This window comes from Ailuropoda melanoleuca, chromosome 4, assembly GCF_002007445.2.
Source record: "Ailuropoda melanoleuca isolate Jingjing chromosome 4, ASM200744v2, whole genome shotgun sequence".
NCBI classification, from domain to species: Eukaryota; Metazoa; Chordata; class Mammalia; order Carnivora; family Ursidae; genus Ailuropoda; species Ailuropoda melanoleuca.
The window spans coordinates 37,265,443-37,281,737 of record NC_048221.1 but is presented as its reverse complement, the minus strand read 5'-3'; the positions used below and the strand labels follow the sequence as shown (position 1 = coordinate 37,281,737).

Genomic DNA, 16,295 nt, shown 5'->3' with positions numbered 1-16,295 from the left:
CTTTAATAATTATAAGTTGGAGGGTTAGTTATATAATTTTGTTTCCCTAGGGGAAAATTATCCTTGTAAAATCTCTGAGGGTAGATCGGCTTATATTTTTGTTCTGTTCACTTAACACACTATACGATGTAGACAGATGCATAGAGAAATAGGCCCCGTTCTTCCTTGAAATTCTTCTATAGGTTTGAATACAGGGCTCAAGATAACTTTATTCAAAGTAGGCATTTTCAGCAGGTTTTTTTTTTTAATGAAATTTTAATAAGGTCCAGTTGTTTGCAGGCCTATATGATAGCAATCTCATCTGCATTGCAAAGTCTAATACTATAGATCTGACGGCCAAACATGCAAAAATAAACACAACTCCATAGATGAACATCAGTTTAGAGCACACTAAATGTTGGAGGATCTCTCAGGTAAAAAGGAGGGAGAATGGCCGTTCTTGCCTTGAATTCAGTAGCATCTGCCAGAGTTCACTTTCTTTCCATTTAAGATTGCGTGTGTGGTGAGATGGAAATTTCTCGTGTATAAGATTATTGCTGTGCCTTGTATCTAAGGGGCTTCTCTTACTTGGGAGGAGTGGGGCTGCTTTGCAGATTTTGCCATTATCCTGAGGACCCCAACATCATTGCTCCCTGTTTTCTTAGCACCCTTTGCCCCGTGACAGAGTTCTCACCAGTAGAGAAACCAGTCCTGAGGACACACATCAGCAGTGTGTCTCAAAATTTTCATTTCATTTTCAATTTGAATTGTTTTGTGTAAAAACAAAAAGGTTTGGGGCAGGTTGCAAAATAGTAATTTTAAGTCCCAGAGCTAGGGTTTTCCCCCACCCAAATGGTGAACATTTATGGTGAAAACCTCCAATTTCCTCTTACAGTAAACATGAAAATTATGATTTCACTCAGAGCCTGCATTTTTTCCCAATCTTTATGGCAAGAATCTGCATATACTTGCTTGTGGAAATGTCATAAATTGGCCTCCGATCAATTCCTGAAAGATAGTACTCACCAAAGTGCCACTTTCAAATTTTAGCCCTTGTGAAATAAGATTTAACTCTTCTCAATAATGTTTGCCTTTCCACATTCAGGGCTGACAGCAGAGGGATAAGCAGGGATATATTCTGTATAAAATTAAAACCACTTCATTACATATTGTTCTGAAGAGTGAGCAAAAGGATATTAACATTTTAGTAAAATGATGGTACGATTTTAGCATCTTACCAAAAATTACATGAGCATTTGGTCAGCTGATGTGGAATGAATCCTGTACCCTGTCGGTAACTTGATCTAAATTAATAAACAAATGTTTTTCTTTTCACTTGTGCCATATGTTGATCCCAGTTACATGGGCAGAAAGAGGCAGCTTGTAATGTTTCTTAGAGGATTACACACTGTTTTGCATAAGAGAGTGTGCAGATGCAGGAGTAGATGTGGGATAAAACATGTTCCAGGCTTTCTTTGTGTTTTAGGGAGCTCAGTTTCAATTGTTTATTTCATCTGACACAAACCATTTTTATTTAACTTGGTAGATCTGGTAGATAAATGCGAAGTGGAAAACATAGTGTGAACAGCTTTCACCAAACGATTAACCCCTTACCCCTCCCCAAACTTGAAGATCGTGGTGCTTGTATTCATTTTGAAAGGTCCCAGGGTGGCATAAAGCATCTTATCTATAAGAACTCACTCTCGACTTCCTAAGGGGGGGGGGAGGGAAACAAGCCTGTGCTTTAATGAAATCAGAGATGTTGTGGATGTTAACCAAACAGACACGTTCAGGGAGCAGTCTGGTTTGCAAAAACAAAGGCCTATGGGTCCCATATTATTGCACCAGAAAATAAATTGATAGATGACAAGATGAGAAAAAGTTCATATGCAAACTTTGCAGTGTTTCACCTTTACTTTTTCCACCCACATTGTTTTTGTTGTCTGGAGGAGCTCACAGGCCTCTGCGCCAGATCAGTGGTCTTGCGCCTTGTTTTTATTAACTCTGAACGTCATTTGCCATACAATGTAACGGAGTCCTTTTGTTGTTCTTGCATCTATCCCAGGCAGATAGTTGGTTGCTGCTGTCTCTTGACATTCAGATTTTGACGTTCTCTTTTGTTTTCAGGGTAAGAAGTGACCTTTTGAGGTGACTATACCTGAAGATTGCTTTCCAGAAGCCAAAACAGGTAAATGCAAATATGAATAGTGGAATTATATCTTGGCCCATATCTCCCTCCTTCTAGGTATATCTTAATTCAACTCTTTTCCAATCTATGTAGCTACCAAATATATGTGTTTGCATTTGTGGAAGTCCTTATGTAGTAGAATCTTTGGGGAGAACTTTCAAGAAAAGACTGCTCGTAAGAAATGGTTGCAGAGTGACCCTTCCCCCCCTAAATGTTATCAAACTTTCTCCTTTTTATTGAAGCGGAACTTTTTTTTTTTTCTTGTTTTTGGTTGTTGACTTGGTGGGCTTAAAGTTAGAAAGCCATATTCACATCACAAAAGTGGTGATTCATAAAAACGAACTTGCTGCAAATGTGAGTAGCGCATGTCAGTGTTCTGTGCCCAAGTGGTGTCATCGATTGATGTTCATCTGGCGGCTTTATGATCACCTTCTTTCAGAAATTAATAGTCAAGCACCATAGCAACACAGCACATTGATGTAACTGCTGAACGGCGTGGGGCATATCCCTGTGATGTCAGCGCTAGGCTGCCTTGTTCTCTTGACCTTGCTTGAAAATCAAATGAGTATTTGATTTTAAAATTAGAAGTTTTCAGAGAGACTAATGTAGCTTGATGAATTAAAGCTAAATTAAATTTTCTCAAACTCACTTTTGGGGAGGGGGAACAAAAAAGCACTCTGTTTAAACTGGCTGCAGATACTCCGTATTTTCTTGATTGCCAAAGCTCGCTCTCGGGTGGGGCCATGGTCATCTGACCCCAGTTAACCTTGCAGGTCATTTTCACGGCTGAGGTTTCTCAAGTGGCATCTTCATTTTGTTTTTGAATTTTGGCCAATAACAGCTCCATTTGCTTTAGTAGATTTGTGTCTGTTGTAAAACAGGTTCCTTGCTGACCTGGTTCCGCCGGGTCTCCACTCAGATATTACTAAGTTGAGTTTATGAATTTGTAAGACAGAGACTTCCTACTCTTTAGTTGAACATGTTTGGGGTTTTTTTGAACCTTTATAACGCAAAAATTCTTACATCACTGTTGTTTTTAATCTTACTGAGCATTTTGGGACTCTAGAACGCCTTTGAAAGGTATGGATTTGTTTTTAGAGTTGCATTCTGGCACGTTGGATTGGAGGCAAAAAATCCAATTTGCTGCATTTCACCATCATTGTTGTTTACATGAAACCTTTGTGGGAAGCACCTGTTTGCCCGCCACGGGGGACAGGTTCACTTATCCACTACAGCATGGAAAGGGTGGATCCCAACTACTGTTTGGGGTTATCAAGTCAAAACACTTCCCTTTGCTGAGACTCAGTTGCCCGGTCTTAAAAAGGAAAGCTTAGTTAATTTCAGGAATCTGGAAACTTTTTCTGTAAAGGGCCACGCAGGAAATATTTTCTGTTTTGTGGGCCATTCCGCCTCTGCCACAGCAACTCAGCTCGACTGTACGTTGTGTCTCCTGGTCTCCGTGAGTCCTGCGAGATCTCAGTCCAAGACGTTCCTTATGCAAAGCTGTGCCAGGTGTTTAACTCATCTCGCGCCGTTAGCAAGCAAAGATTTCCAGCAGAGCTCAAAACTGTGATTAAACAAAGCTGAAAGCGTGGTTGAAAAGATGAAATATTCACCTTGAGAGTTGTGTTACCCCGACAGCTTCGAATAGGGGCATCCTGAGTAGTTTTCATTATTTTCTTTGGAGTCACCTGTAAGCATGAATTATTTTTCTTCTGACTTGATGTCTTTATAATGCCTACGCTAACATCCATGACCTGAAAATGGGCACGCTTGAATGTGTGTGTTGTGATTTGTTTCCAATTCTGTGATAACGGTCAAAGTTTAAAATATCGTGAGACAGGGGCAAGTTCGGGGGGAAAAAAAAACCAAGAAGGAAAGAAAAAAGGTTCCAGGAAATTTTCATTAGTGTTGACTAAGAGAGGCAGTCCATGGGGAGAGAAAAAATTCTTTCTTTATAATTAATGTCAAGGACATGGTGTATTAAAGATACGATATACTGCAAATGAGGAACTCCTTGTCAAATTTCAGGAACAGTGAAAAATTTTGTCCTTCTGATGGCTCCTGTCATGACACAAAGGAAGCTGAGCAATAAATTCATATAATTTTTGTTTTAAACTTGACCGCTAGGAAGCTTGGAGTAAGAGTTTTCAATCTCTGTATAGTTTTTTTCCCACTCCAACTTTTTGTGATTGAGATCTTTTTAAATAAACTTCATTTTTCCTACCCCCAATTAACATTGGGTTATTTATTTTTGTCCTTCTACAATCTCAATTCCATTTTGTTTAACCCTCATTTCAAATTTTATTTTATTTTTTTTTTTAGAAATTAGTGAAGGTATAGAGACTTAAATAACAAATCACGTAATTTTTTTTAACCTTTTAACAAGCTCAAAGAGCCTTCAAAAACTAATCCTTATTTATTTTGATCTCATATATAAATGAAAAAAAGTTTTGTTGAAAAGGTAAAAAAAAAGTCTGTAAAATGGCTAGAATGGTTACTGTTTCTTTCTGAGGAATAATCCTTAAACAGAGAAGAGCGTGGGGCGCCTGGGTGGCTCAGTCAGTTAAGTGTCCCACTCTTGATTTCGACTCAGGTCATGATCTCAGGGTTGTGGGATCGAGGCCCGTGATGGGCTCAGCAGTGAGTGCGGAGTCTGCTTAGAATTCTCTCTCTCTCTCCCTCTGCCCCTCCCTGCACCTCTCACATGTGCATGCACGGGCACACTGTCTCTCAAAAGCAAACAAAAACCACAAAACCCCGAGAAGATCATGCTATCCAGTGATGATGGAGAAACCAGCACCATCTCTACACCATCAAAAACAGGTAGATTTCAGATGACGGGTGCTTCTTAGTAAATGTCATACCACATTTGAAATTTGGGAATCATAAGTAGCATAGATGCAAGTAAATATGTCTACATTGGCACTATGGGCAAAACTACTTATGTGCATAAAGGGGCCAGGCAAATTCAGAAAAACAGATGAAGCCATTTTTCAGATTTAGATTCAAAGGTCTGAAGAGTCATAAATAACAGTCATGTAACAGTTTTTTTCCAAGTAGATCTGAACACGTTACAAAATGGGTTTGGTGCCAGCATTCTTGAGAGATAGGCAGCAATGATTATAATCCCCACTCTACAAACTGGGAAGGTGGTCCCAGAAGTGATCAGTAACTTACCCACTGTTACCCAGAATGTCAAGACTGGACCTTAAAAGACGTCTTGTTCGGGTCACAATTGTATTGATGTCATTTTATCATGGCTGCCTTAGTTTGTGATTCACTAAAGGTTTATACATCATTTTCCCTCTGCTTTCCCCCAACATTGGCATTGTACCTACATGCATTTTTGCTTGAGATTCAAATTCAATTTGTAAAATTCATATTCTTTTATCAGTTCTGAGTGGTATTGGGAGTGGATGATAATCATCAGGCCCATATAGATTACGATTAAATGGTTATTTTAAAATATTTTAGGCATCTTCAAGCTTCACATCTTATGTGCTGTTAATTTCTTTTTTTTTTTTAATTTCTTTTTATGGTCAACTTATTTGTGAGAAAGTTAAGAGACAATATAAAAGTGTAATCGTTGCAGTATTCTCCTATCCCAATTTGAGCTCTTTTTTGTTGGATCCAGGAGTATAAAGCATCCTTATAGACTCTACTCATTGTGTCTTTCATATCGCAGATTGTATCTTGGTTACAAATAAAGGTAAAATGGCTATTCAGCTATTTAAAATATATCCACTGATTCTTTTGAAAGTGCGTATTTATTTGGTTTAAATATTTAATGCCAATAACATTCAAAGTTAAATCCATTTCAAAACGACTGCTTTGTAGCATTCCACATTTGAATTGTGTGACATAATTTATCAAGTTGTTGTGTAGACATTAACAGTGTCTTCATTGAGCCATCAGATGACCACGCTAGCTGAATCACTAGTCTGTTCAGTTAAGCATTGGAGTCCTTCTCTCTCCCTCTTTCTCTCCACACACCCATGCCTGGGCTTAATGATCAGGGTAAAGATTGGGCTGGTATTATAGCATAGAGACCCCAACATACAACGTCTTAGATAATGGAAGTTTACTTTTCTCTTATGTAACAGTCTGACCAGTCTAGCTTACCTGGCAGGTTCTTTCTCTTTTGGTCTCCTACCTTGGGACTTTGTCATTATTTACATGGTTGAAGCATAGTGGAGAAATCCAAGGCAAGCAGTTTTCTTTGATGCAAATGAGTTAAAAATTGCACATATCCCATCCATTGACATTTATTTGGTAAGATTATGGTAGCCTGGTTGCAAGAATCTGCAGTGGCTGCTGGGAAATGTGTCTACCAAGGTGGCCAGGAGCATGGGTGAATTGAAGAACAGGTTTAAGGGGACAGTTCGAACACAGCAACTTGATTGGTTGAATTGCCCCAATCCGGTGATTTCGTTCATTCATTCATTCATACAAAAGTACATACTGCATACATACATAAATTCCTACTGCAGGTATTTACTGATGATTGTGTGCTAGTTGTTAAGATCATAGCACTACATAAGAAGGACATGGTCTCTGTCCTCATAGAGTTTATATTAGAGAGGGGAAGACCCACATTATGAACGGTGTTCATGACCAGTATTAGGAGGGGCAAATACTGGTTGCTGGGAGAAAGTGATCTATAACGGGTATACCACGGTATCAGGGATTTATGTATTTTAGCCTTCTATGGAAGCTGTGTTAGCTTAACTTGATTTTATTGTATTTTTCATGACAAGGCTGTTATGAACATTATCAGGCATATTAATTTTGTTAATAGCTTTATTGAGATATAATTCACATCACAATACAGTTCACCCACTTAAAGTGTACCATTCGATGGCTTTGGGTGTGTTCCCAGAGTTTGCAACCAGCATCACAGTCTAGTTTCAGAACATTTTCAGCACCCCAGAAAGAGACCCCATAACCATTAGCAGTCATTCCCCTCTACTCAGCACCTGCCAACAACTAATCTACTTTCTGTCTGCATAGATTGACCTATTTGGGACATTTCCCATAACTGGAATCCCACAATATGTGGTCTTTGGTGAGTGACTTCCTTCACTTAGCATGATGTTTTCAGGGTTCATCCCAAGCACTTAAATCTGTAACTATCAAACAATAAATAAATTTATAACTCTCGTACAACCTCGGAGTGGTTTGAGTTCTCACTCCTAAACCCAATAAAATGGTGACCTGAAATATTCTTACATGGGATGGCAATTGGGGGGAAACATGACTGTCCTCATGTTGTTTATATTTTCATAGAACTGACTTGGCCTCCCAACAGTTAAACTTCAAAATTTAAATGTTTGCATTTTAAGTTAGCTGTTTTTAAACATTGTTAACCATAATGCCAAACTAAGTTACTCTGTAAACAAGAGCTGTTTCTCTTGAATGTTAGTTTCAAAGAAAAAAATTTTTAAATATTGGTTTCCAGAGAAATATGCTCAATAGAGTTCGTTTTCAAGCAGAAGTCACTTGTTGAAATGTACATGAAGGCGTATTTAGTAGTAAAGGCAATCTTTGCAGCGATTATCAACTAGCCGTGTTTTGCACTGTGAACAATCAGAAGTACAAAACCTTATAACAAATGGTTTATTCGCCTTTTTAAAATGATGTTTTTGTTCTTCCATCTGCCAAGGGCACAAATATCCGAGTCGCTCACCTTGAGCATCTTAGGAAGAGATTCTCAGTTTAGGTGACAACATAACAGCTTAACAGAGATGTAGGAAGTATTGCCTTACTTTGGCAATTCACAAACCTCAGGAAGAAATTTGAAGCTGAACTGTACAAAAACAGAACCCTGTTTAAGGTAGCAGATCTGTGCTCACCTTGACTGCATTACCCCCTTGTATCTAGTAACACCCAGAACCTTAAAGGAGCAAATGTCCTATTGGTGGTAGAATCCTTATTTTGAGTCCATTTTAAAAAGTGACCTTCTGTCCAGGGTTGAGTTAGGATTTGAAGTTGATAGTACCTTTTAAAAAGACTGAGTGAGTGGGAGTTCGCAATTGAAAAATGAAGATTAATCATTTAAGTTTGTACTTCTCTGTCCTTGATCTGAACTTTTGGACTTCTGTAGCCTTTGCATGGTGGGGTAGGGAGGGGAGAAGAATGAAAAAGCTTGAAGTCTTGATGCTGTGTTCAAATGTACTCTTTTTGAAGTGTGAAAATCATGCACATTTTCCCTTGAATTTTGTATATTAGCATGCATGTAGTATATAATTATAAGTAATTAGATGTTTTGTTAATTATCTGACAGTGCGATGAGTTATTTAAAATTACCTTTTAATTAAAAAAACAGTCTTGCATCATCAGATGGACGGTGATGATTTCAGTCTGTGGATTGGCATGGTACTTTAATTCCTCGGCCTATCCCTCCAGGCCTCTTTTTTCTGGAAGTCTGTTTCCCTTTCAGAGGGTCCTGAGCTGTCCCTAGAGGTCAGAGGAAGTGCCCTAAAATCTGTTCAGTACAGATGACGTACCTTAAGTTTATTTAGAACAATGATTTTCAGAGTGGGCATTGGGACCCATTTGTGGGTTAGGAAATCTATTTAGTGGATCGTGCCCCAGGATTCCTAAGAAAGGGAAGAAGCATGAAGTAGAGTAGAATCAATTGAGTCAGTCTACACTGTCTAATATGGAGACCACTAGCCGCGTGTTTGCAGGGCGATCGGCTCAAACTTACACGTGCTGTAAGTGTAAATTCCACAAAGTATTTAAAAGACTGTGTGTGGAAAAAGACCCATGTGAAATATTTGAATTCTTATTCTTTTTTTTTAAAGATTTTATTTATTTATTTGACAGAGACAGAGACAGCCAGCGAGAGAGGGAACGCAAGCAGGGGGAGTGGGAGGGGAAGAAACAGACTCCCAGCGGAGAAGCCTGATGTGGGGATCGATCCCTAACGCCGAAGGCAGACACTTAACCGCTGTGCCACCCAGGCGCCCCTGAATTATTATTCTTTATTGATTATACATTGAAATGATCATATTTTTGTTAGGTTAAATAATAGAAATTATTTACCTGAATTTTCACTGCTTCAGTGTGGTTGCAATTACACATGTGGCAGGCCTCTTATTTCTAATGGACAGCTTTGCTCAAGTTGATGGGGAATCTATCAGTGAACGACACTGCTGTCAAGCTCTCTGCTTGGTGTTCTAGGGGATGGGGACAGGCAGGGAAATGGAGTCTAAATACACAGTGACATAGGCCCTGGGGAGGAAGTATAGGAGGGTGAGGGAGATCAGATTGCCCAAGGAAGGGGTCCAACTATAAATAATCAGGGTAAGTCTGACTGTGAAGCACGGGAGCACTGGAGCAAAGATTTAGCGTGTTCTAAAGAGAGCAAGTTGGCTCGTGTGACTAAAGTCAAGTCATCAAAGGGGAGAATAGTCTGAGGCAAGGTCAAGAAGAAACGGGGCCGGGGGTGCCTGGCTGGCACAATCAGAAGAGCAAGGGGCTCCTCATCTTGGGGTCATGAGTTTGAGCCCCAGGTTGGGTGTAAAGATTACTTAAAAAAAAAAAAAGTTAAATAAATTTTGGAAAACAAACAAAAAAGGAAGTAACAGGGCCAGACTGAGTAGGCATGAAGACTCACTGGACTCAGACTTCTAGTAAACTAGGGAGCCACTGATGGGCTTTGAGGTGGGTCAGGATCTGACTCATGCTTTAAATGGATCACTCTGGAAGCTGTTTTGAAATTTGCCTGTGGGTGAACAAAGCAAGATGATAGGGAGGGTGACTTGTTAAGAGGCCACTGTAATCATCCCAATGAGATAGGAGGATGGCAGGATCAGGAAGGTGAGAAGTAGTTAGATTTGCTTTTGATTTGAAGGAAGAGCCAAAGGGTTTCCTGGTGGAATAGATGTAGAATTTTTTAAAAAGTTGCATTAGGGCTGACTCCAGGATTTTTGTGCTGAATGACGGGGTAATGTCATCTGCGGGATTGCTTGTTCGTAGAAAGGAAAGAGTTACAAGATGGAGGCTTTGGGCCCAAGCAACTGCTGGGAGGACGGAGCTGCCATGAACTGAAATAGGGACCCCTGTAGGGGCACCGGTTTGAGGGTATTAAAGGAAAAAAACAAATTCATCTCACTGGTTAAAGATGGTAAGGCACACTTTATTCAGGACCATCACAATAGGTGTTGGGAATACTCCAGTGAGGTTTTCTATAGGAGAGACATTGGCTCAACTCTGCATACAGCCCAGGCAAGTAGGAATTTATAGCCAGGGAGGAGAGTGGGCGTCCGCGGATGGAAAATTACCAAGAGGAAACATCATGGGTAAGCAGAGGGTCTGAGCTACACAGATCTCACAGGACTCTTGTTGAAGACGGGCCAGGGTGATCAGACACTGCCTGGGGGGTGATGGAGGAGGAGGAAACCAGTCAGCTCTCAGCAGTGATCAGATACTGAAGGTGGTAGAGGGGGTGCTTGTGGTTAAACTGACTTAGCAGGATTCTTGCTAAAACTGGATTTTATAAGGAGGTGCCCAGGTGGGTTCAGGAGCCTGACTAAAGTTTGGTCAAGCCAGGAGTGTTTGTCAAGGGTGGATGAGGGAAGCAGGGGAAAGCAGGAGTAAAACTGTAGACACGTGGGCTTTGAGCAGTGTATTATTCTCCTGGATTGAGCTGGCAAATGGGCATTTGGGTATGTGGATCTAGAAATGTCCTAGGTGAGGCTATAAATTAAGGATCTGTAATGTAAGTGATACATAAAGGCATGAACCTGAGTGAGCTCACCAAGACAGCTGTGGTGTAAGTAGAGAAGAGTATGTGGGTTCTGAAGCCAACACCGTTTTTCAGTGATTTGATTACAGGATATAGAGATGAAAGAGGCAAAGCTGGCAGGACATTTTGGAGATTTGGATGAACTGGGAGCCCACCGAGGACATTTTTTAAAGGAGGAGAGCACTTGGGCACCTGGGTGGTTCAGTTGGTTCAGCATCCGACTCTTGGTTTTCGCTCAGGTCATGATCTGAGGTCGTGAGATCGAGCCCCGCGTCTGGCTCCATGCTCAGTGCAGAGTCGGCTTGGGTGTGTTTCTCTCTCGCTCTTCCTCATACTTTCTCTCTCCCTCTCTCTCAAATAAATAAATACTTAAAAAAAAGGAGGAAAGCATGTCAGCTGCATCAGAGATGGCTAAGAGGTCAGAAGAAATGATGACAAAGAACGGACTATTGTGTTTGTCAACATGAAAGTCATCGATAACCTTAACCAATGAGAGTCAAAAATGTTGGACTCTCACACCCATAATATATACTGGCTTCGTAGGACCACCAGTGTGCTTATGGTCAGCACTGTGAATGATTTTTCCGGGCATAGTGCCCGTTCGGCACTGTTATCTGTTAAGGTCGTCACATGTACCCCCACCCCTTGCAGGCCCACGTAGGCAGGGGGCTACCTCTGTGATACTTGGGTCACAGCACAGCCTGTCGAAAGTGATCAGAGAAAAATTCACTGCTACACAAAGGAACTCTGCGCATTTTGCCCCTTTCAATTCATTCTCTACTCCAGTGGTTGAGATAGTACTGTTTAAAGAAAAGGCAAATGGGGCACCTGGATGGCTCAGTCGGTGAAGTGTCCGACTCTTGATCTCAGCTCAGGTCTTGATCTCAGGGTGGTGAGTTCATGCCCCACACTGGGCTCAAAAAAAGAAAGAAAGAAAATAAAGAAAAAGCAGGGGGAAAAGGAGATGCATAAAATATGTTGTTTTAATCATCTGAAGTACACCACAGCTTGGTGTGGTTAACATGGTCTCCAGATTAGTAAAGTACTAGTTTGTGCCTGAGCCCCACACCAGTCTTATCACCTTCACCTTATACTAATCTAGGTAGTCTTTGATGGGCTTATCTGCCTTTCAACTCAACTGAGAGCCTCAAAGATTCTGGCTTATTCAAAAATTCTGAAACACAGTGAACATTCTCGAGATTTCTAGACTGGTCCCCAAATCTTCAAGCATCTAAAAAACTGTAGGTAAAATAATAACAAAAATGCTTTCTCTCTTTAGGTACTAAATTCCATTAAGGTAGTGTTGGGTGAAGTAAGAATATTCCCACTTTGTGGAAGCTAGTGACTGTTCTTCTTAGAGGAAGAAAATGTAGGAAGAACAATTCCACTGGTGACCTCCCCTAACCAGTTCAACATTTTATCAGTATCCTGCTGGGATTTTGTATATATAGATTTGTTTATATGTGCTCGTCCTGCGCACATTAGTGTGTTTCCTATTTTTACCCTTACACTATGGCAAATATTTTTCCGAGTCATTACATGTTATATCTAAATCTTATTTTAGGATACTTTGGTGACTTCTCTTGTTGTGTTGCCCATCCCTGCAATGGTGGGGTTTCCGATTTGTTCCATTTAAGTCATGATGGCCAGGATATCTATGTTGGACCTCTCAAGATAGCTCAGTCTCTTGAATTCATTTTATAAATGATGTTGAGATTTTAGATTATCATCTAGTTTCTCCCTCGACTTCTAGATAATATTAAAACTAAGCTGAGCCACACAGAATCACCCCTTGGGGTCAACTGTATGCATTTTCCACAATTACGTGATGTACAATTTATTTTGATTTCAAAATTTCTAGACGTTAAGTTGCTAGGCATTTTTTTCCCCCCTGATCTGAATTGGTTTTGGTATTTTCCCACTCCCCCAACTTGATTTTCAGCCTGTGAGCTAGGAACTTTGTGTTCTCTCAAGGGTGCGCCGTTCATCCTCTCCCTGTTTCATTAGCCCAGACATCACTCCTTCTCTTTCCCAAGTGCACACCATTGCTTTATGTTTGCCTTTGCTTCTCCAGAATTTCCTTTGGTTGGGGTTCCCTCAGTTTACGCAGAAAAATTAAGAGGTACTTACAACTTTTAGAGTCTAAAATTTTAAGTTCTCTTCTTTTGTGCATCATACCCCAGCAGTATCGGCATTAACGGTGTAGGCAACAAATGTTTGCGTTCCAGTGAGCTTCGCTGTGTGTTTAAAATCTGGCAGGTACACCGCTCTGCTCTGTGGCCACGACCTCATCTAGTTCTAAAATCCCCCAAACGGCCAGTCAGTGAAGTAGTCTTAGAACTTCAGAGAGGACCAAAGAATGTGGGACTTGTCTGGTCTCTTCCTTGTAGTGGACTGAAGATGACACAGACATCCAGGAAAGGGACATGGCAGACCCCAGGCCGTTGCCCAATCGTGACCCTCTGTGTTGGGAATCCCCTGCTCTTCTCCTACCCCTCTTCCTTCCTTTTATGATATGATACCCCAAATATGTAGAATTATTAGAATATGACTATTAAAAAGTTGACTATTAAAAAAAATAGACCTGACAAAAGCCAAAATATGTGTGTGTGTGTGTGTGTGTGTTTAATGTAGCTGGCCCTTATCTTGGCTTTCATTTCCAACATTCTCTCCTTTTTTCCAGCAATGTTAAGGGAAATGACACCATTTACAAGTGTTTCAGCATATTAACTATGAGAAATGTCCCCTAAATACCTTCATCTCAAGCAAACAAAAATAAGTAAAAATAAAAATATTTGTTTCAGAAGATGCCTACTTTTCCCTCTCCTTCCCACCTTCATGCCCTCCTTGCCTCATCTTCCAGTTTCTGGAGGTGCCCTTTCTCCTGCTCCACCTTCTCCTTTCTCCTGCTTCTGCTCTCTCCCGTCTCTCCCTCTCTGTCTCCTGCCTCCGAAGGCTGATTTTTTTTTTAATTTTAAACAAGGCCATTTGATGAAGTTGCATATAAAAGTAGACTGTTCCTGCCACTTTACAGCTGTGCATTTAAAAAATTGTCGAGTGTGATGTGTAGCCTGAGAATTTCAGTGTCCACTGCCCTTGCCTGACTGATTGGTACAGATGAACACCTCCCAGGTACCATGTGCTTTGCCCCAGGCTGGGGCACAGGGAAGGATAATTGTGTTGTGCTTACATTTTTTGAGGCGCACACTGTGTATTTGATTGCACCTACTTATGCTCCAAGGTCTTGTTCCTCTAGCTCTGGAATGGGGTTGACATCCTCTCTTCATTTCCTTATGTGGGATAAAAATACATGAAGACCGATACAGAGTTGTCACTGGGCACTTCACTAGCTAAGTTCTTATTATGTTATTAGTAATAGAAACAGTAGGAAATTCCCACAAACTTCGTTTTGTTTTCTGATGACACATGTTAAACCAGCTCATTATAGGGAATTTGAAATTACAGAAAAGCAGACCAAGTGAAAAAGTAGAAATAATCTAGAATCCTGACCCTGAGAATAACATAAATTTTCTGCCATTCTTTTTTCTTGGAGTGTATACATATTTAACAAAATTGCTGTCATCCAGTATATAGAATTGTCTGTTTTTAAAATTTAATATTAACACAGTGAGTATTTTTGCATGTCATGAAGTATTGTTAAAGATATCTTAAATGATTACATGCTGTGTCATCCTTTTGCATGTAATACAATTTAATTATCTGTTCCTTAATACTGGGTGTGGAGATGGTTCCAGTTTTTCTGTAATATACTTATTGCAGTGGGCGTATCTGTGCATAGGTGTTTGTCAATTGTTTTTATTTCTTTAGATATATTCTAGAGGGGGAGATTACTCAAAGAAAGTTTATGGAATTCTTACAGGTTTTCCATGTGTCTTGTCATATTGTTTTTCCAAATGCACCGATTTACACTCCTGTTAACCCTGAATGAGCGTGTTTATTTCACTGCCACTTTGCCAACAATGAGTATCAACATTTTTTTTTGTTGTTGTTATCATTTGATTCACAGGATCTGATTATTTTTTCTTGTTCAACTCTTTGGTTATAAATGAAGTTCGGAAATTTTCTTTCTTTAGTCTGTTTGCATTTTTTCTTTTAATTGTTCATAATTTTTGGAGAAGCCAGCGGTTGAAGGAGTAGGAATGAGGAAGCCAGAATGCTGAGAGCATAGGGAAGGGATCCTGTCATTGAGAGGGTCCTTGACCAGTGGCTCTTATGGCCGAATTTACAGAGTGAATTCACAGAGTACTACAGTGCAGCTTTGGTCTAAGTGCTAAAATTAGAAAAGGCCAGACCACTGGCACTTGGACGTTCCTGAAACCAGATGGAGAGATCTGGGGCTCATAAGCTTTCCAAAAACTTGGATGCTTTAAATTTATTCCTTTATTCACCAAATAATTATTGAATGCTTACTTGTTTCAAGCACTCTTCTAGGCACCAGGGATATACTGGTAAACAACAAAAGAGAGGCTCTTTAAATGTGGTGAGTCTCCCTCATTGCTTTATAATGAGGACAAATGGAGAGTTCTCCATAAAGCACTTAGCAACAGCAAGAGTCATGCTTTCTCCTTTTCTTATTGCTTCTCCTGCTTCTTTGTTAGAAGCAGCAGCTCAAATAAAAAACTACTTCCAGCCAGGTCCCTTCGTCACACTTTGGAAAGGCACGCTGTCACAGGGCCGGTGTCCCCCAGCCCGAGAAGTCTCTCTCCATTTCTCTCCTAGCCCCTTTCTTTACCCACTGAGCTAGTGTCCTCCAGCCATGTGGTTCGGGAAGCCTGTAGAGAAGCAGGGCCCTGTGCAGTTGAGCGGTAAGACACTGGGGACAGACCTACGGACTTCAGGGGAGCCCCTCCCATTTGCATCCTGTTAGTAGGGGTATTGCTGAAGGCTGAGAGGTGCTCCCTGGGCATTGGCTCATTGTCTGTAAGCTCAACCAGCTGATTCTCATCAACCCCTGAATGAAGGAATCCAAAATAGAAAAGGAAAGTGTACTTCCTCTGGATTTCTCAGTGTTCTCTGGGATTCCGGAACTCTGCACTGAGTGGGGGAAGACAGGCCCCCTCGGCCCTGGGACCACACTCGCTTTCTCTCTTGCTTGTCCCACTCCTGGGAATGCACTTGGCAACCATCCCCCTTTCTGTGTACTTGCCTGGTTTCTGTCACCACTGTTTCAAAACACAACTGATTTGTAATCGAGATAAACATTCCCAATGCTGAAATGATGAAGGGGTGGCTCAGGGTTGTGGTCCTCGTGCCCCGCTCCGAGGCATGGATTGGCGTGAGCCTCGTCTGAGTTTAACACCTGTCAGTTCTTGGGCAGCTCCTGACATGCTCCGCCACTTGTCCCCATCTGAG

At 40.8% G+C, this 16,295-nt stretch overlaps 1 protein-coding gene across 4 annotated transcripts in view; it reads left to right on the top strand.

The window, feature by feature from the left end:
* FOXP1 (forkhead box P1) overlaps positions 1 to 16,295 on the top strand; it is a 407,883-nt gene that overhangs the window by 78,300 nt on the left and 313,288 nt on the right. For all 4 annotated transcript variants that reach the window (XM_034657215.1, XM_034657217.1, XM_034657218.1 and 1 more), the window contains one exon: positions 2,107 to 2,167. The gene's annotated coding sequence lies outside the window, so the exon portion shown is untranslated. The remainder of the gene's footprint in view (positions 1 to 2,106; positions 2,168 to 16,295) is intronic.